Genomic DNA, 21,115 nt, shown 5'->3' on the forward strand with positions numbered 1-21,115 from the left:
CACCACAGAATCTGTCAGAGAACAAGGAGTGTGGTGGACCAACTGCCTTCCAATATCTCCATGAGAACTGACGCTCCCCACCCCTGCACTCACCCAAGGAAAGTGACACCTGGCTCCTTGTTCATGGGTGGAGGTTTTTTTTTTTTTTTTTTAATACATAGATAGAAAATATTTGCTTTCAGTCTCCTAATTCTAATCTTTCAGTGATAGATCAACACTCAAAAATGTATACCTACTTATTTTTTGGCAGCAAAGTGTGATGTGAAAATACTTACCAGAATGAGAAACTGAGACTACGCAGGAATGCAGACTATTTGGCTCTTTGAGTCTAAAGTTCCTCATTTATATTTAATTACAGGATTTCTTATTTTCTCAAAGCCCTTTCAGATATGACTGAATTACCATGCAGTCAGCAGTCCATATTTGGTCATACACTTGTATAAGTACTCTTATTTGAAAAACATTCCTGATCATTCAACTCCTGGAATTATTTACCTCTGTTAAGCTGTCTCTCTTCTCCTAGACTATAAACCTGTAACCTGTATGAAGAGACCCTGGCATATACTTCTGTATCACTCACTGAAAAACTGGAAACAGAGAACAAAAACAAACAAAAATAATGGAAAATAGGTCTCCTGCTTTTTTTTTTTTTTTTTTTTTGGCTTCTAGTCAGAAATTGCTTACTAAATGAATAGGAAATCCCCATCCATGAATTTGCTTGCAAATACTGGAAGTTTCTGTTTGTCAATTAGATGACCCTGATGCACAGTTAAAAGTGGTGTTCTCCTCAAGGACAGTGAAGAATAGTATTATGGGGGTTCCAAAGAAACAGAGGAACTGAAACCTGACATAATGCAGGAGATGTTTGTCAGCAAATTAAAGAGGCAAAGATTTGAGACTTAAGATTTTGGATCTCTACATAGAGATGACAGATAAAGTAGAATTGCAAAAATAAAAGTCAGAGCAAATAAAAATGTTTTGAGAAACAATTTGGATATTCTTCATATTAAGATGGAACTAGGTCTTTGAAATCATGTGCTAACACATGTATGTGTGGTTTTCTTAAGCAATGATCAAGGCCTTTCTTCAAATCCTCCCCAACCCTCAGCTGAAAATTAAAAGAACCACAGCTCTGTAGGAATGCATAGCTTAAATTGCAATTGTTTCTAAAGAAGCTGTTAGTTTTACTTAAATTATACTTTCTGTAAGAAATGGTCAAAAGAAAGCATAAGGTTATATTAGAAAATAATTTAACAAAATAATTTAACAAATAACAGTAATGTTTTAGTATTTTAATACACTTGTATATTCACTAGACAACTTTCTTAAGGAATCACATCAGTGATGTAGTCACAGAAACAAAAGAGATTGCCCTCACTGAATTAAAACATAGAATCAACTCCTTTTGAAAGAGAGTGGTGTTAAGCTCTAAAACACTTAGGGAAAAAGTGATTTCCATACCAGGAAGACTAGACCATAATCTGAGTGAAGGATTTTAGCATAGCTAAAGTAAAAGAATAGAACAAATAAAAATTAAAAAGAGGATGTTTGTTTAGGAAGAGAGCCTTAAAAAGGATTACAGTTATAAATATTGGTAGGGCTCATCCTTTCTTAACCTTGTCTGGGAAGAAGGTAGCCAGGTCAAACCTAAGAACCAAATCTTTTTGTCCTGATTGTCTGTGGACCTAACAGAAAGACCTAGGCATGAGTCTGTTTTAACCTCATGGCACTTAGCTTTTAAATCATATTTCAGTCTTACATAGCCATTATTTATAATCATCAAACAGCATTTTTTATTTAACTTAACTTCCTATGTATCCTTATGAAATAGGATACCATATATCTTATCACTTGGACTGTTCAGCAAGTGATAAGTGTTTATCACCTGGACAGGTCAGACCTTTATATACTATAGCCCCTTCTTCTTTTTCCTTCTTGAGAGTCGGCTTGCCCAGAGAGAAAATATTGTTAGTCCTAATTATTTAACTCCTTATTGCCAAATTCAGACTTAAATTGAAGAAAGAAGGGAAAACCACTAGACCATTCAGGTATGACCTAAATCAAATCCCTTATGATTATACAGTGGAAGTGAGAAATAGATTTAAGGGAGAGATCTGATAGAGTGCCTGATGAACTATGGATGGAGGTTCGTGACATTGTACAGGAAACAGGGATCAAGACCATCCCCATGGAAAAGAAATGCAAAAAACCAAAATGGCTGTCTGGGGAGGCCTTACAAATAGCTGTGAAAAGAAGAGAAGCGAAAAACAAAGGAGAAAAGGAAAGATATAAGCATCTGAATGCAGAGTTCCAAAGAATAGCAAGAAGAGATAAGAAAGCCTTCCTCAGTGATCAATGCAAAGAAATAGAGGAAAACAACAGAATGGGAAAGACTAGAGATCTCTTCAAGAAAATTAAAGATACCAAGGGAACATTTTATGCAAAGATGGGCTCGATAAAGGACAGAAATGGTATGGACCTCACAGAAGCAGAAGATATTAAGAAGAGGTGGCAGGAATACACTGAAGAACTATACAAAAAAGATCTTCATGACCAAGATAATCATGATGGTGTGATCACTCACCTAGAGCCAGACATCCTGGAATGGGAAGTCAAGTGGGCCTTGAAAGCATCACTACGAACAAAGCTAGAGGAGGTTATGGAATTCCAGTTGAGCTATTTCAAATCCTGAAAGATGATGCTGTGAAAGTGCTGCACTCAATATGCCAGCAAATTTGGAAAACTCAGCAGTGGACACAGGACTGGAAAAGGTCAGTTTTCATTCCAATCCCAAAGAAAGGCAATGCCAAAGAATGCTCAAACTACTGCACAATTGCACTCATCTCACATGCTAGTAAAGTAATGATCAAAATTCTCCAAGCCAGGCTTCAGCAATACATGAACTGTTGTTCAAGCTGGGTTTAGAAAAGGTAGAGGAATGAAAGACCAAATTGCCAATATCCTCCGGATCATCAAAAAGGCAAGCGAGTTCCAGAAAAACATCTATTTCTGCTTTATTGACTATGGCAAAGCCTTTGACTGTGTGGATCACAATAAACTGTGGAAAATTCTGAAAGAGATGGGAATACCAGACCACCTGATCTGCCTCTTGAGAAATTTGTATGCAGGTCAGGAAGCAACAGTTAGAACTGGACATGAAACAACAGACTGGTTCCAAATAGGAAAAGGAATTCGTCAAGGCTGTATATTGTCACCCTGCTTATTTAACTTATATGCAGAGTACATCATGAGAAACGCTGGGCTGGAAGAAGCACCAGCTGGAATCAAGATTGCTGGGAGAAATATCAATAACCTCAGATATGCAGATGACACCACCCTTATGGCAGAAAGTGAAGAGGAACTCAAAAGCCTCTTGATGAAGGTGAAAGAGGACAGTGAAAAAGCTGGCTAAAAGCTCAACATTCAGAAAACGAAGATCATGGCATCTGGTCCCATCACTTCATGGGAAATAGATGGGGAAACAGTGGAAACAGTGTCAGACTTTATTTTTTGGGGCTCCAAAATCACTGCAGATGGTGACTTCAGCCATGAAATTAAAAGACGCTTACTCCTTAGAAGAAAAGTTATGACCAACCTAGATAGCATATTGAAAAGCAAAGACATTACTTTGCCAACAAAGGTCCATCTAGTCAAGGCTATGGTTTTTCCAGTGGTCATGTATGGATGTGAGAGTTGGACTGTGAAGAATGCTGAGCACCGAAGAATTGATGCTTTTGAACTGTGGTGTTGGAGAAGACTCTTGAGAGTCCCTTGGAGTTCAAGGAGATCCAATCAGTCCATTCTGAAGGAGATCAGCCCTGGGATTTCTTTGGAAGGAATGATGCTAAAGCTGAAACTCCAGTATTTTGGCCACCTCATGTGAAGAGTTGACTCTTTGGAAAAAACTCTGATGCTGGGAGGGATTGGGGGCAGGAGGAGAAGGGGACGCCAGAGGATGAGATGGCTGGATGGCATCACTGACTCGATGGATGTGAGTCTGGGTGAACTCCGGGAGTTGGTGATGGACAGGGAGGCCCGGCGTGCTGCGATTCATGGGGTCGCAAAGAGTCAGATATGGCTGAGCAACTGAGCTGAACTGAACTGAACTAATCATTTAACTTGGGAAGATAGTGATTTCTCAGCCTTGCTTCTAGAAGGATGTACAATTGTGGAGTTCAGTATTGAGAAATGCTTGCCCACAGCAATATAACACCTTTCGCAAAAACCAGGTTGATCACACAGTTAGTAAGTTTAGATGTGGGTTGCCCATTTCTAAAACTCCAGTTGCAACATTTGTTATGTATGGATATCTTTATCTGTTTATAAGAAATATTTCCATCTATACCATTTTCCTCCTCTGGAAAAGTAAATAGTGCCTTTGAAGAAATATTCCAATATAAATATACATAATGAAATTGTCAGTGAATATACATATGCTGGGGAGAAGGCAATGGCACCCCACTCCAGTACTCTTGCCTGGAAAATCCCATGGACAGAGGAGCCTGGTAGGGTGCAGTCCGTGGGGTCGCTAAGAGTCGGACACGACTGAGCGACTTCACTTTCACTTTTCACTTTTATGCATTGGAGGAGGAAATGGCAACCCATTCCAGTGTTCTTGCCTGGAGAATCCCAGGGATGGCGGGGCCTGGTGGGCTGCCCATCTATGGGGTCGCACAGAGTCGGACACGACTGAAGCGACTTAGCAGCAGCAGCAGCATACGTATGCTGTGCTGTGCTTAGTTGCATCTGACTCTCTGCGACTCCATGAAATTTAGCCCACCAGACTCCTTTGTCCATGAGGATTCTGCAGGCAAGAATTCTGGAGTGAGTTGCCATGCCCTCCTCCAAGGAATCTCCCTAACCCAGGGATTGAACCCAGGTCTCCCACATGCAGGCAGATTCTTTACCATCTGAGCCATTAGGGAAGCCCAAGAATACTGGAGTGGGTAACCTATCTCTTCTCCAAGGGATCTTTCCGACCCAGGAATCAAACCGGGATCTCCTGCATTGCAGGTAGATTTTTTACCAGCTGAGCTATGAGGAAAGGATGAATATATGTGCATTTCTTGCTAAATGTTAAATGTGTACAATTCAGAATATAGAAAAGTATGTCTCATACATTTAATTTAGGGCTGATGCTTAGCAAAATCTGAGAACAAAGACAATCCTGGCTGGTTTTGATGGAAATCTTTTTGCAGTCTGTGATGTCTGAAGTTACTTTTTTAAATGTTGCTTTATAATGAATTGAAAAAAGGCTTCTTCAGTTGATGTCTGTCCACATTATAGAATCTGATTTGCTTTAAAGAATATGCTCCCCTCCTCCAATATACAAACCATTGTTCTATGTAAGGACTTTTCAACTCAAAATTTCAGCTAAAAGCCCACATGTACACATACATCTCTCTTTTCCTATTTCACATGTCCTTTATTTTCACAAGATAAGAATGACATTTCTCTAAGACTGATATGCTATGGCTGTAACTCTTTTATATGAAACTAAAATTTTCATTGGAGGATTATATTACTTGGAGGTTTTCAATCATTATATTGTTTAAAGTAACAAAAGCATATAGTTACATTTTTCTCAAATATCACATTTGAAGATTGGTTTGTCCTCAGAGAAATAGTAGAAATTATAGTTAAAAAAATGAGAGATGATGAGGAATGATAAATACTTACTCTCATATAAATGTGAAGTTTCTGATTATCCCACTCTTTAATGCCAGAGACATGTTTCAGTAGTGCCAAAGAAAATGCTATTTTTAGTCCTTGTAGAATATGTATGTCAACTTATTTCCTTTCCACTGTAACAGATAATATAAACATAACTATTCTATAGTACCATCATATTATCTTGTGTGAGGCTGTGCAATATAAAACACTTTATAAGCATGTAAGTTACCTCTCTAAATTACAAATAAGATAAATCAAAACACCATTAGATTATTAATAGCTCTGGGGAATGGGAGATGAATACATAATGCTTTATAGTTTATCTGCCTACATTCTTTTCTTAAATTAACTTACCAAGTGCCCAGAAGAATTTAATGAGCACTACTATTCTATAGACAGTGATCTATACATGGAAGATATAGCTATGAAAAATGAAATAAAATTTATTTTTCTCATGGGCTTATGTTCTAAGGAAATATGGGCAGTTAAAGATACTTTAGATAGGGGAAAGTGGTATACATAAAACAAAACAGGTTAATAGAGCTACTAAGCAGGTAAGCTCTTTTAGATAGAATTAGGGAAAACCTTTCTGGGAAAGAGATATTTGGGCTGAGACCTGAATGAGGAAAGATAGGCAATTATGCAAAAGTCCCTGAGAAATGCTTTCCAGGCACAGAGAACAGGGAGTGTAAATGCTCTGAAGATAAACATCCTTATAGATGTGAGGAAATCAAAGACCAGTGAGTGATATGTAACAAATCAGGTGGAGATGAGATCAAATAAATAAGCATAGACCAGATCAAGGAAGAGAGCTTACACATTATAGATTTCCTGTTTTATCTTGAGTCTCTTAAAGTAGAGCAGTGATGTGTCTTAAAGTATAGCTTTAAAATCTCATCCTGGACCCTGTGGGAAAAATTACTGCAGGGAAATCTATGAAAATGTGATATTAACAAAAAGAAATAACACATATGTAAGAATAGACTTCCACTCTGCCCAAGATGGAGTAACAGAAATTGGATTTACCCATACACCTGAAAGAATGGAAAGAACTTGATAAAATATATGAAAATAAATTGCTTTTAAGAGCTTGGACATGAAGTATTAAAGGGAAGTAATCCCTGAGAGAGAACGAGGTGAACCCTATAATTGTCCATCTTGAGTTCACAGCCTTGAGAGAGTTTGTAGGCTGCAGGGCAGAGAAACAGATGGGGGCACAGAGGATTTCATTAGTTGAGGTGACAGAGCTGAGACTTAGGGTGAAAATGAGTTTGCCATAGATAACAGGACAGAAGATCTGAGGGGAAAAAAAAACTGCACAGAAGTCTGGAGGTCAGCACAATACTGATCAGCGTGTGTACAAGAGGAAGCTACCTAAGCCTGTAGAAAGAACCAGGTCAAAGTATTTGAAATAACAATATTCAGATCTCCTGGAGAATTAAGAATAGTGTCTATCATCACAGTCAGATTGGAAAACCTCATTGCTCACAGGGCACTGGGAAGAGTGCTTGGAAAAAAGCTTTGCCTCAGGTAGTAAGGGATTTATGTAGTAGTGAGTTTATGTATTTGTCATACAGACATTTCTTGTATCTGACTCTTTGCAACCGGCCTGGCTCCTCCATCCATGGATTTCCCAGGCAAGAATACTGGAGTGAGTTGCCGTTTCCTCCTCCAGTGATCTTCACAATTCAGGGATCAAACCCACGTCCTCTGTATTGGCAGGCAGATCCTTTACCACTGAGCCACCTAGGAAGCAAAGTTATTTTCTAGAGCTGCACTAATAAAGCACCCCAGGCTGAGTAGCTGCGATAAGAGAAGTGTATTGTCTCACAGTTCTGGTCACTGGAAATCTGCGATCAAGGTGTTGACATAGTTGGTTTGTGAAGGGGAAGTTTCACATCTCTCTGCTAACTCCTGGTGGCCCTGATGCCTTGGCTTGTGGCAGCATATTTCCAATCTGTGCTCTCATATGACCATCTTATTCCTGTGAGTGTCTGTACAAACTTGCCCTTTTTATAATGACACCAGTCTTATTAGGGCCTACCCATGACCTCATGCGAAACTGTTTAAATCTGCAATCATTGTATTTTCAAATAATGGTTAGGAATTTAGCAACTCTTTTTTTTGTTTTGTTTTTTGAGAGGACTCAATTTAACCCATAACACCTTTAGTAAAGGGTAATAATTAGCTTCAGAATAAATACTGCCAGTGTTACCTAATAAACTTTGAAATAAATATCAAAAGAATCAAATGGTTTCCAAGTAACAGTGTCCCAGAACAAAACTCAGAGATACATATAGGGAAAGAGAAAATATGTAGCACCAAACAAGGTAAAATTTACAATGTGTCTGGCATCCAATCCAAATTACCAGGCAAAAAGGCAGGAAAGTATGAACCACATTATGAAAAATATACTAATCATCGTATCCTCTGGATGTTTGCTTTATTTATGGCATTTTGTTATTTAGTTTTGGGGCAGGAAATGCCCATTATTTAGCAGTACATTCTTAGTCCTAACTTTTGTATGATCACAATGCTTTGGGTATTCTTAGCTTGGTGCTTGCTCTTCTGTGCTTAGTCGCAGTCATATCAGACTCTTTGTGACCCCATGGAATATAGTCCGCCAGGCTCCTCTGTCCATGGTGATTCTCCAGGCAAGGATACTGGAGTGGATTGCCATGCCATTCTCCAGGGGATCTTCCCAACCCAGGGATCGAACCCAGGTCTCCCACCATTGCAGGTGAAATCTTTACCATCTAAGCCACCAGGGAAGTCCAAGAATACTGGAGTGGGTAACCTATTAGCCTATCCCTTCTCCAGGGGAACTTCCCAACCCAGGAATCAAACCAAGGTCTCCTGCTTTGCAGGAAGATTCTTTACCAGCTGAGCTACCTAGGAAGCCCAGCCCCATGCTTATGTGTGAATAACTATATACTGTGTTACCAGGCTCCCCAGGTGGCACTAGTGGTAAAGAACCTGCCTGCCAATGCAGGAGACATAAGGGAGGTGGGTTTGGTTGATCCCTGGATTGGCAAGATCCCCTGGAGGAGGGCATGGCAACCTGCTCCAGTATTCTTGCCTAGAGAATTCTATGGACAGAGGAGCCAGGCAGGCTATAGTCCATAGAGCTGCAAATAGTTGTACATGACTGAAGCAAGTTAGTGTGCACACGTGCGTGCACACACACACATACACACACACACACAGAGTGTTATTATTATATATTATATGGTATAATCATGAAGACCAAATGAGCAAAATGGATATTTGGTAAAATAACATGGAGAAAGTTATGATGTCATTCACTGTCTATCAGGTTCTAGATCGGAGATAAAACTTTATGATATATGAATATAAGTGATGATATAGTACAGCTTTGATAATGTTATAGTAGTTTTAAAGAAAATCACTGATTTTTTATTTATATAATATGTATTTGTTTTTAATACTACAAAAACATTTATTTTAAAATATATAGAAAAGAAAGATTTAAACACAATGTAATTATATAAGTTGTATATTTAGAGTATTTTCATTTGATACTGTATCATGGGAATTATTCATGTCATTTAATTTTCTTTTAAAACATAGTTTCAAATGTTTCCATAATATATGATTGTATCAGATCAGATCAGTCTCTCAGTCGTGTCCGACTCTTTGTGACCCCATGAATCGCAGCACGCCAGGCCTCCCTGTCCATCACCAACTCCCGGAGTTCACCCAGACTCACGTCCATTGAGTCAGTGATGCCATCCAGCCGTCTCATCCTCTGTCGTCCCCTTCTCTTCCTGCCCCCAATCCCTCCCAGCATCAGGGTCTTTTCCAATGAATCAACTCTTCACATGAGGTGGTCAAAGTACTGGAGTTTCAGCTTTAGCATCTTTCCTTCCAAAGAAATCCCAGGGCTGATCTCCTTCAGAATGGACTGGTTGGATCTCCTTGCAACCAAGATCTCTCAAGAGTCTTCTCCAATACCACAGTTCAAAAGCATCAATTCTTCGACGCTCAGCCTTCTTCACAGTCCAACTCACATCCATACATGACCACAGGAAAAACCATAGCCTTGACTAGACGGACCTTTGTTGGCAAAGTAATGTCTCTGCTTTTGAATATGCTATCTAGGTTGGTCATTTATAAGCTATCCTAAATTGTAAATATTTCTTTACTCTTGGGTATCTTGTAATTTTGGAGAATAATTTCTCTTAAACAAGTATTTAGCTTTGAACAGAGCTATTGTGTGCAAAGTATCAAATTTATAGTTCTTATGTGTTAAGAACTATACATACTGTTACAGCTACATATTTTGTGTTGACAAATAACTTGGCAATAATTTTCTTGTGTATTTAACCAGTGCAAAGCTCAAAAATTCCTATATATTAGAGATAATTTTTTAATATAATTCTAGAACATTTGGGGGAAAATTAAAAGTTAAAGATTAAAAAATAACAAACCATGAAGGAACTCATGCTCAAAAATTATAAAGGAATTCTTACTTCAAACACTTGATGCTGAGATATTTACAATTTACTTCTGGACAATATACATAACTTACAAGGTGTTTAAAAATTCATGAAAATTAATTAATACAATTATGTTCAACATCATCTCCTGAAAGATAATAAGCTGATCATTATCAATAAAGAGAAATCTTGTACTATTTGTTGTATGTACAAGAAGATGAAAACAGAAGCTTTGAACCTGTAAGAAAATTTGATATTGAATATGTTGTTATTGTTGTTGTTATTTAGTTGCTAAGTCATTTTGGACTCTGCAGTCTCATGGACTGCAGCTTGCCAGGTTCCTCTGTCCTTCACTGTCTCCTGGAGTTTGCTCAGATTCATGTCCATTGAGTCGGTGATATATACTAAATAGGACCTGGGCTTAATCTCGGATGTACCATTTCTGTTTTATGATGAATTGCTGGGCCCATCTGACAGTATGACTTGCAGGGCAGACTTTCCCATGGTCAAGCACGCCATCTGTCCCAAGGATCAGTAGCTGTTTCTCACAAGGTTTGCAGTTCTTTTCTGTGGCCCTGCTCCAGATTCTCAGGGGCCTGCATCGTGATCCTCTCGCTGCTGTTTGCCATAAGCTTCACACTGTGTCTTTCTCACCACTGATACTGCCGCACAACAGGGTCTGCTCAGTTGTTTGTCCCAAGGGGTAGAGCAGCTTGCATTGAGTCATAGATCAGCACCAGCTGAGATTTGGCAGCCTCCATATCACCCAAGGCTGGAGCGGTCTTCCTTGTTGTGGAATGTGATATTTCAAGATCTAAAGAGGCCTCCCAGGCACTGTACTTTCCTTCTGTGCTAGGGGATATAAGATGCAGTAATTTGCTTCTTATTTTTAAGGTGATAACTGGGTAGGCCTTTGCCTATTACATCCCTAAATTTTCTCAATTTAGGCATGCCTCTCGAATCTTCTGGAGAAGGTAATGGCACCCCACTCCAGTACTTTTGCCTAGAAAATCCCATGGATGGAGGAGCCTGGTAGGCTGCAGTCCATGGGGTCGCTAGAGTTGGACATGACTGAGTGACTTCACTTTCACTTTTCACTTTCATGCATTGGAGAAGGAAATGGCAACCCACTCCAGTGTTCTTTCCTGGAGAATCCCAGGGACGGGGGAGCCTGTTGGGCTGCCGTCTATGGGGTCGCACAGAGTCGGACACGACTGAATGACTTAGTAGCAGCAGCAGCTCGAATCTTCACAGGTCTTAACACACACTTCATGAAACACCATGTCTTGTTAAGCTGTCCAGGGTACTAGCTGTCTCTTGTTCTCTCCAGTTGGCATGATCTCTTCAATACAGGGATTAACGTGGTACTCTGGGGATATTTATGTGGTTCAGACCTCTTTGTATTATTTTGTGATAGAGGGCAGGAGGTTAACACAGCTCTAAGGAAAATGGTAAATGAATATTTTATTTATTCTACTTAAACATGAGTTGTTTCTGATTCTCTTTTTAAATTGAAATGGAAAATAACCACGTTCACCAGATAAATGTTCAAATACCATGTAATTGGGGGCTTCCCTGGTGACTCAGCGGTAAAGAATCTGCCTGCCAGTGCAGGAGACATGGGTTCAATCCCTGAGTTGGGAAGATCCCCTGGAGAAGAAAATGGCAACCCACGTCAGTATTCTTGCCTGGAGAATTCCATGAACAGAAGAGTCTGGTGGACTACAGTCCATGGGGTTGCAAAGAGTTGGAAATGGCTTAGCAACTAAATAACAACAACAACCATGTAACTAAGGCCTTATTAATATGCTCTAGTGAGGAAATTATATTTGACACAGTAGCAGTGATCAAGGACGTTACCTGATTCAACCTGCCTTAGTCTAAAATCATTCTCAAGAATGTTCTCAGTTTTTCCAGGGGCCAGATTGGCTATCAAATGCAAAGAAGATTGGGACCATCACCACTGAATTATTTAGGTCATTAATAGTGGTGCTAATTTCCGCCACCCCACCCCTCTCTACCCCTGAGATGTAATGTTACTACCTTGTTTGGGGGCCATTAAGTTTCATAGGTTCCCACTTGGCCTTACCTACTATGAATGCTCTTCCTTAGAGGCTAAAGATGTGGGGATCATTGTAACTGCTAAGTATAACAATTCAAATTATATACCTGAGCACTGGAGAAATGAACACTGAGTCACTCCCAGTTCTCCGTTGTAAGCTGGACTTTAGCCAGGGCTTCATTTATTGTAAAGAGCCAATAAGTTCTGACTTTACTCAAGGGCCATGATAATGCCTTAATGTCGACTCAGACCGCAGTCCTCCAGCTATTCTGGTGCTCCTCCCACCTCAGTGCACAGTGAGCTGAGTAAATGGCCATCGCTGCCTCTGAGGGAAGTACTGGGAGAATCATTGCAGTCCTGTAATAGCTGCAAGTTCCCTCTTCTAGGCACCGGCCACTTTGTTAGTCAATGGGTTCCAGATTTGAAAACTGGCTCAGGGAAACGAGGAAGAGCTCGTTACTTTTTATTGGAGCAATTGCCCTCATGCCTCTGCTCCTGCATTTTTGCCTCTTTCGGTTATAGATGTTAAGCAGCACCCTTCTTGACAGCGCATCTGTTTTGCCCCCAGGGATGCTATGTCTATTAACCAAATGTCTACAGCTCCCTGAGGATGACGCCCCCTCTGCTACTCTGCTGACCTCGCCTTGCAATTATTGTAATTGCAGCCTCCTGGCTTCTGGTGATTAAACAGTGCCACCTGGCTTCTACGGGTGGGGGGCATCGTCCCCATGGAAGCTAATGAGCTCAGATCCACAGCAGCTGCAAGTGTCTTCAGCCTCAGACTGCAAAGGTGAGCTACTGGTGAACTTCTCAAGGATGCTGAGCATTGTCCACAGAAGGTGGTGGATCTCCCCTGTCACCAGAGCAGGCCTAGTGTCCTTGGCAAATGGTGTGCCCTTGTATCCCTCCTCTGGAACGCTGCCTCAGTGGGTCTCCTTGTCTTTCCTGTGTCTCCATTCCACCATATCCACTGACCTCAGACTCTTTGTTTCCTTCTCTGGCATACATTAGGGTTACTCGGGCATTTCTCCTTTTCTGAGCATAGGCCTTTGTTTTCTCTAGGACTCCGAGAGAGAACCAGCGTAATAGGGAGTTTGCTTCATTCCTTGGGGCTCTCTCCAGGACCAGGGTGTTCAATCTTGTGTCATAAAAGCAGTAAGTCCAAGTGCATAAATTCTGATTTGTCCAGCCTTACCTTTTAGCCCCCTTAAGCAAGCTCCCTTATATTCCAACCCCAGGAATGTTTTCCTGGCTCTTACTTGTTCAAGATAGTTAATTCTTCAAACTCTGATTGTATAGTCTGTTTCGTTGTTTATGAGGCCCAGCACTTCTCCTGACAGATTGGGGAGGGCATCCAGAACAGGTAATAGGAGTGGCTCCTGAAGGGCTCACCTGTTATGTGGCAGGTTGTAGGAAGGGTGCCCTGCAATGTCGTAATCCAGTGTGGTCGAAATGCTGGCTCTCATGAGGGGAGGGTGGGCTACCTCTGTAAACCTCGAGGCGTTGGTGGGGTCTGCAGTGCCAGCGTTACCAGGTGCATACATCCCGACCTTCCAGTCCACAGTGCAGGGTCCCATATGTTTTCCTTACCAAGTCCTGGACCTGTGCATGACACACTTACGTTGTCTGAGTGCACTAGTCAGACAGTGAGAGAGTGGCAGGCAGAGTGGGGTGGAGGGATGGAAGAGAAAGAGAGAGAGATTACAATATGACAAACTTACAGAGGAAGAGAAGTCCCACCATCTGCTCTCTATGGGCTGGAGACCGAGGAAAATCAGTTGTTTAGTTCAGACTCCGGAGGCCTGAGAACCAAGAACGCTGAGGGCAGGAGATCAATGTCCCAACTGAAGCACTCTGGCAGAAAGGGGAGGATTCTGCCTTTCTCAACCTTTTGTTCTATTCAGGCTCTCGATAGTTTGGATAATGTTCACCCTCATCCACATACGGGGGAGGGCCATCTACTCTACTCCTTTGACCAATTCAAATGCTAATCTCATCCAAAAATATCCTTAGAGTCCCCCAGAAATAATATTTGATCGGGTCACCTCCTGGCCAGTCAAGCTGACACATCAAACTAACCATCATGCTGAAGATTCAAAAGTCTTTGGACTCTAAAGTTTACAACTGTTTATTTAGCCTGCCTCTCAGCTATTTCTGCTCCTCCACATAAAATCTTTAGCCAGTGAGATGACACTTTTTGCCAGGGACAATCCATGCCCCAACTCACCAACCAGGATAGAACCCTCTTGTCTGCTGAGTGGGTAATGAGTCAGTTCCAAAAACTCCATCTGTCTGCTTTCTATTTTACAGAGAACTTTCACAAGGGCCTTCCATGATGTTTATATTAATATATCTACTATCCATATCTTGCACATTTGTGCACTATTTCTGCATTTTATGCTATAGGAACTCTCAGTGCTTCTAAGAAAAGCCAAGTGGAAGTGTTAGTCACTCAATCATGTCCTGCTTTTTGTGACCCCATGGTCTGTAGCCGGCCAGGCTCCCCTGTCCATGGAATTCTCCAGGCAAGAATACTGGAGTGGGTTTCCATCCCCTTCTCTGTGGATCTTCCTGATCCAGGGATCAAACCCGGGTCTCCTGCATTGCAGGCAGATTCTTTATTGTCTGAGCCACCAGGGAATCCCCAGGTAAAACCAATCCCTCGACTTTTGCAATAGATTCTATTCCCTCTCTCTTAAATATATTACTCCAGCAATTTCCTCCTGTCTGTACTGCATCATCAATTTGTCAGTATATCTGCATTCATAATTTTCGCTGCTTATACTGTTAACATTGTACTCAACCACCATAATCACCCACATACACCACTGAGAAGCCTCTTAAATGTTCTCTCTACCTATACCGTCCTTCCATCCCCATCCTATTCTCAACACAACTGCCAGAAAGAATCTTATAAAATTCAAGTCAGATCAAGTCCCTCTTTTGCTCAAAATTCCCCAGTAAGCTTCCCATCTCAGCAACCGATCTTACAATGCTCTCCAAGGCCATACATGGGCTGGTTGTTCATTCCATCTCTGAGTTCATCTTCTATTACACTTCCTCACTCCATTCCTGTTGCATTTTCTCTGCATATCCTTGAATATGCCAGGCATGTTTCACCTTAAATAATCAGCAATGACTCTTCCCTCTCCAGGGAGTATAATTGCCTCAGATATTTACCTGGCTAATACCGTCACTCCCGTCAAATATTTGCTCAAATGACACCTTTTCAAAGAGATATACTCTGACACTTCATTTAGAACTCCTGTTCTCATTTTCTTCTTTCATCTTTTCCCCATAAGACTTCTCATTTTCTAACATACCAGTGCTCTTTATTGATTTATTACAACTATTTTTCTTTTACTGTCTCCTCTCAAGAGAATGCAATCTCTGAAGATGATGTTTAATATGAAATAAAGGCAATGCCAAAGAATGCTCAAATTACCACACAATTGCACTCATCTCACACGCTAGTAAAGTAATGCTCAAAATTCTCCAAGCCAGGCTTCAGCATTATGTGAACCATGAACTTCCTGATGTTGAAGCTGGTTTTAGAAAAGGCAGAGGAACCAGAGATCAAATTGCCAACATCTGCTGCATCATGGAAAAAGCAAGAGTTCCAGAAAAGCATCTATTTCTGATTTATTGACTATGCCAAAGCGTTTGACTGTATGGATCACAATAAACTGTGGAAAATTCTGACAGAGATGGGAATACCAGATCACCTGACATGCTTCTTGAGAAACCTGTATGCAGGTCAGGAAGCAACAGTTAGAACTGGATGTGGAACAACAGACTGGTTCCAAATAGGAAAAGGAGGACGTCAAGGCTGTATATTGTCACCCTGTTTATTTAACTTATATGCAGATTACATCATGAGAAACGCTGGACTGGAAGAAACACAAGCTAAAATCAAGATTGCCGGGAGAAATATCAATAACCTCAGATATGCAGATGACACCACCCTTATGGCAGAAAGTGAAGAGGAACTAAAAAGCCTCTTGATGAAAGTGAAAGAGGAGAGTGAAAAAGTTGGCTTAAAGCTCAACATTCAGAAAACAAAGATTATGGCATCCGGTCCCATCACTTCATGGGAAACAGATGGGGAAACAGTGGAAACAGTGTCAGACTCTATTTTTCTGGGCTCCAAAATCACTGCAGATGGTGATTTCAGCCATGAAATTAAAAGACGCTTACTCCTTGGAAGGAAAGTTATGACCAACCTAGATAGCATATTCAAAAGCAGAGACATTACTTTGTCAACAAAGGTCCGTCTAGTCAAGGCTATGCTTTTTCCTGTGGTCATGTATGGATGTCAGAGTTGGACTGTGAAGAAGGCTGAGCGCCGAAGAATTGATGCTTTTGAACTGTGGTGTTGGAGAAGACTCTTGAGAGTCCCTTGGACTGCAAGGAGATCAGCCCTGGGATTTCTTTGGAAGGAATGATGCTAAAGCTGAAACTCCAGTCCTTTGGCCACCTCATGCAAAGAGTTGACTCATTGGAAAAGACTCTGATGCTGAGAGGGATTGGGGGTAGGAGGAGAAGGAGACGACAGAGGATGAGATGGCTGGATGGCATCACTGACTCGATGGACGTGAGTCTGGGTGAACTCCGGGAGTTGGTGATGGACAGGGAGGTCTGGCGTGCTGCGATTCATGGGGTCGCAAAGAGTCGGACACGACTGAGAGACTGATCTCATCTGATCTGATGGATGTCAAGAAGAAAATACATTCCCAGTGGAAGTGCTAATGTCAAATTCTTAAGGAGAAATGGAGTAGCTGTTTCTGAGAAACCAAAGGAAGCTGAGCTTGATGGGAGTTTAGTAGGGGAAGGTTTACCCAGGGCTGAGGGGATTTCCTGGAAGGTGAGATTTTTTCAGGGCTAAAATGAAGACAGTCTCAGGCAAGCCTTGGTCTTGGTACTGGGATAGACAACATTCTAAGATATCCACCAAGATTCCTCCCTGTGGGCTACACTCAGCTTCTTTCCAATTAGTCAAATAAGCACAGAAGATGCTGTTGTGAACTCCCTGATTGGTAGACCCTAAGAAAAGGGGCGTGTTCTAGAGGAACTTGAACTAATTAAATGGGCTCTTAAAAGAATACAGAGGGGTTTTAGGTAGCACAGGCTCTCCGACTGACCGGAAAGCAAGTCAGCAGCATGTTGTGAGCTTCCTCTTCAAGCAAGGGTCACATGAGTAGAAACTGAGAGTGGTCTAGCCCCTGAGAGCGACCCCAAGCACCAGCCCCAAGAAATGGGGACTTAGGCGCTACGACCACAGCACTAAACTCTGAAAGCAACTTAGATGAATTTGATGGAGGCCTGAGGTCCACATGAGAACACAGCCCTAGCCAACACCTCACTTTCAGCTTTGCAAAGCCCTGAGCTGTGAACCTGGTTATGCCACAGCAAAACTTCTGACCTGCAGAAACTGTGAGTTAATAAAAAGATACTGCTTTCTATAGTGAATTTGTGGTAATTTGTTACATAGATGTAGAAAACTAGCCCAGTGTTCTGAAGCAAGAACTTAAGAGAAATTCAGACTGAAAGTAGGCTGTACATCATGTCTTTTCTAAGTTGGGGGGATGGAGTTTGTATTTTATTTTTAGTGCTGTAGGAAGACAAAAAAAATGATTTTAAATGGAGAGGTGCAAGTCTTTTTTTTTTTTTTTTTTAACCTGACATGTCCATGGCCACTGGCTCCTTGAAAATAATACCTATGGGTCAGTCCCCTGAATCCTCACAGAGTTTATCTACCTCACTTTTGTAATATTGGTGTCTCAACAAAGTCCCCTTCAGTGAATCAATGTGATGTTCTACCAAATGTCCAGAGAGTTCTCAGCTCTCTGGACTATATTATAACACACCATAGGGGAAGTAATGTAACCAGGGGCAAAACTGTAAATGCATTTTGTTTTCTGTTTCATGTAATTATAAATTTTCAGTGATTTTTTTTTTTGCTGGCACTATAATATATAGAAAAAAATACATTCACCAAATCCGTGGCTACCCACTATATCCAAAGGGCTATTCATCTACTCTAAAAAAGATACTATACCTGGCAAGGTGGCTGCAGTTGGAGCTTTTACTTAAGTTTGCAGTGGTCTATTTTCAACCTATAGGATCTAATTTCTGTAGGAAATTAGATGAATGGTGAAATAGAGATGTGTAAGAACCTACACTCCTGCATTTTTTTTCCAGTTTGTAAAATTTATTTACTTGGCTGCTCCGGGTCTTGGTTGCAACACACAGGATCTTGGTTGCTGGGTGTGGGTCTTCATTGCCCCACGTGGGATCTTCAGTTGCAGCAAGTGAACTGTTAGTTGCAGGATGTGGGACCTAGTACCTTTACCAGGGTTGAACCCCGACCCCCTGCATTGGGACCTTGGAGCCTTAACCACCCCACCGGACCAGCAGGAAAGTCTATCCTGCATTTTAAAAATCCTTAAAGGAGACACAGTTTCCATCACACTCTTCCTCCAAAGCAATACGGTTTTTGATGTACTCTAATGGCTCAGACAAGGCTGCAGTTGGAGGAGGGGTGGGGATGGGGATGGCCAACACTTTCAGGTGCTGCCACTTGGCTTTCAGTTAACTATTAATTGATCCCAGCTTTTTGTTTTCTTCTCATAAAGCATACGTTGAGTTTAGATCATTGGATGCTGTTTTTCCTAAGCTTACAGTCTTCTCCATATGTTTCAAACAACCGGTAAATTGCACATTCCTTTCCACTGGTGGATTATTCTATTTTACAAGTAGATTTTAAACACCTTGTACCAGGGAATATCCTATACTTACCTAACCACAGGAGATGGGCTTCTGCATGCCAACTGGAGATGAGTGGTCTAGCTCCAAGACCCATCTCATGCCTGCTTTCTTGGACTACTCTTGACATCAGCTGTCATAGTTTGGATTTCTAGGAAGCAGACTGAGATGAAGTTAAATGTGCAGACATTTTCTAGGGAGAGTTCTAGAAATTAATACTTAGGGAAGGGAGGTGAAAGCAGTAGAGTTGGGCAGAAGATGAGGAGTAACATGGGTCTGATAGCTTATCCCCATCACAGGGAGCTCTGAACTACCCTTTACAATGTCCATCAAAGCAGATCGTATTGATTATCATAGGTTACTATGAGTACTTCTAGGAAAGCTGAATTTTTTTCTTTTTGATCTTCACATCACTCATTTTTCATAAACAACCAGTTCAAACAGCTGGGCATTTTCATGCTTGCCTCAGCAGTCTCTGGCAATGATGGGACCTTGGCTAAGATGTTCTCTGCAGCTGAGGCTATCCCTGAAGGGTTGTGTGCTGGTAGTGATCCCAGCATTCAGGGCAACAAATTCTTTCTTACAATATGATTCGGGAACTGCATCTCTATGTCCATCAAATCCACTATCATTAATTATCATAGGCTAACAGGGAGTACTTCCTGAGAGGGGAAAGTTGTGTTTTTCATGTTCACATCAGTTATTTTAATGAATAATTAGTACAAGAAGCAGAGTAAGAATGACTGTCAGGTCTTCAGTCTAGCTTTCCCTTACAGACATCTCCTCACCTTGGTCATTGCCATGGAGTCAGCATTTCTGACCCAGGTATGAGGTGTGGAGATGTCTGTAAGGGACCCTGTGTGGTTCTCTGGGTGTTCTGTTATGCTCCTGGCAGCTTCTGGTGACAGGTCCAATCCTCAGGGGCTACACAGCCCCCGTACTTGAGGTCCCTGAGGATTAGGCAGGCCCACCAGATGACTTTTGCATAGAGAGCCCCTCTATGTAAAAGCCCACTGCTCGCTCTCTCTGATCATTTTTGCCTGTGGTCCAGGAGGCTGGGAGAGCAGCATTGCGCTTCTCCACCTTCCTACTGTGCTGTTGCTAGTGTTGGGCATGAAGCAGAGTCTACACTCAGCATTTTGGAAGGGCTCCTCCCTCGTGTGGAGCTGCAGGTGGTCAATCAGGTTCTCCTTTTAGCTGTAGCAGCCCCCACATTGAGGACACAAGAAGGGGTGCTCACTTACGTGCAAGTGAGCCTGGAGCCAGAGGCACACATGCTCTTCTTGCACTCAGGGATACCAGCAGGGCCAGTGCCTCTTAAAGCCTGATGGTGCCTGGATACATGCCACCACTCCTGTGCAGAGTGCCTCCCGGGCTCCACAGCCAGGTGCAGTAGCGAGGGAGGCAGGAGCTCCCAGTCTAACAGCAGCCAGCTTGGCTTCCTGCCATCCATGCCAGTAGGAGCGCCTCTTGGGGTTTGGGGGTTCATGCTGGTAGCTCTCAGCCATAGAGCATGTCCTGAGGCAGAGGCATTTGGCAGGCATGTGGCTCTAACCCACAGATCCCTGTTCCCCATCATCCTCTGACACCACCTCAGGGTTCTCTTCTCAGGATTTCCCCTGTTTCTTGTAAAGTGTACATTTTGAGGGTTTGAACAACAACTGTTCACACTACCACCAGTATCTTTCTGTTTATTAACAGAAAGATGGAGTCTTTAATATCCTTGAGCCTCTTTTTCTCCATCAAGAAAGGAAATAGTCTTCCCTTTTAGGGCCCAGGTCTTTAAAGGGGAAACTCAGAGAAAGGATGGTTGGACTTCTTCAGGCACAAGTCTTTACCACACCCGCTTAACACTGACTCCCAGAGTGCATAGGTTCTGTTTTAGCACACGCCAGTGTACTTGAGTGTGTGTTCCTGGGTGTGCTTGTGTGTGTGTGGGGTCAGCCGCTGTCACACTTCATACAACCATAGGTCATTTTGACATCCTGATTTCACCCACCCTTCAGCTGCACCAGATCTCTCCATCTTCTCTCACTTGTCCCTTCTGTGGAGCTGATTCTGTGGGGCCTGATTTGCAAACTGTTCTCCTCCCATCTCCCCAGTACATACACATACCAATGAGTTCTATCATATTGGTTGCATATCTAAACCCCAT

General features: G+C 41.8%; 1 protein-coding gene across 19 annotated transcripts in view; it reads left to right on the forward strand.

Moving 5' to 3' along the window:
- The window catches only part of LOC147355172 (uncharacterized), an 814,003-nt gene that overhangs the window by 371,694 nt on the left and 421,194 nt on the right, over positions 1-21,115 (forward strand). For 6 of the 19 annotated variants that reach the window (XR_015144349.1, XR_015144348.1, XR_015144350.1 and 3 more), the window contains exon 1: positions 17,276-17,628. The exons of 9 other annotated variants lie outside the window; for them this stretch is intronic. The gene's annotated coding sequence lies outside the window, so the exon portion shown is untranslated. Of the gene's footprint in view, positions 1-12,860; positions 12,986-13,257; positions 13,351-17,275; positions 17,629-21,115 lie in introns of those variants that run through there. 4 more of the 19 variants (XR_015144325.1, XR_015144311.1, XR_015144330.1 and 1 more) reach the window with 2 other exon arrangements.

This window comes from Bos grunniens, chromosome 17 (assembly GCF_055505025.1).
Source record: "Bos grunniens cultivar Pamir isolate PY7600 chromosome 17, Bosgru_T2T1.0, whole genome shotgun sequence".
Taxonomy (NCBI): domain Eukaryota; kingdom Metazoa; phylum Chordata; class Mammalia; order Artiodactyla; family Bovidae; genus Bos; species Bos grunniens.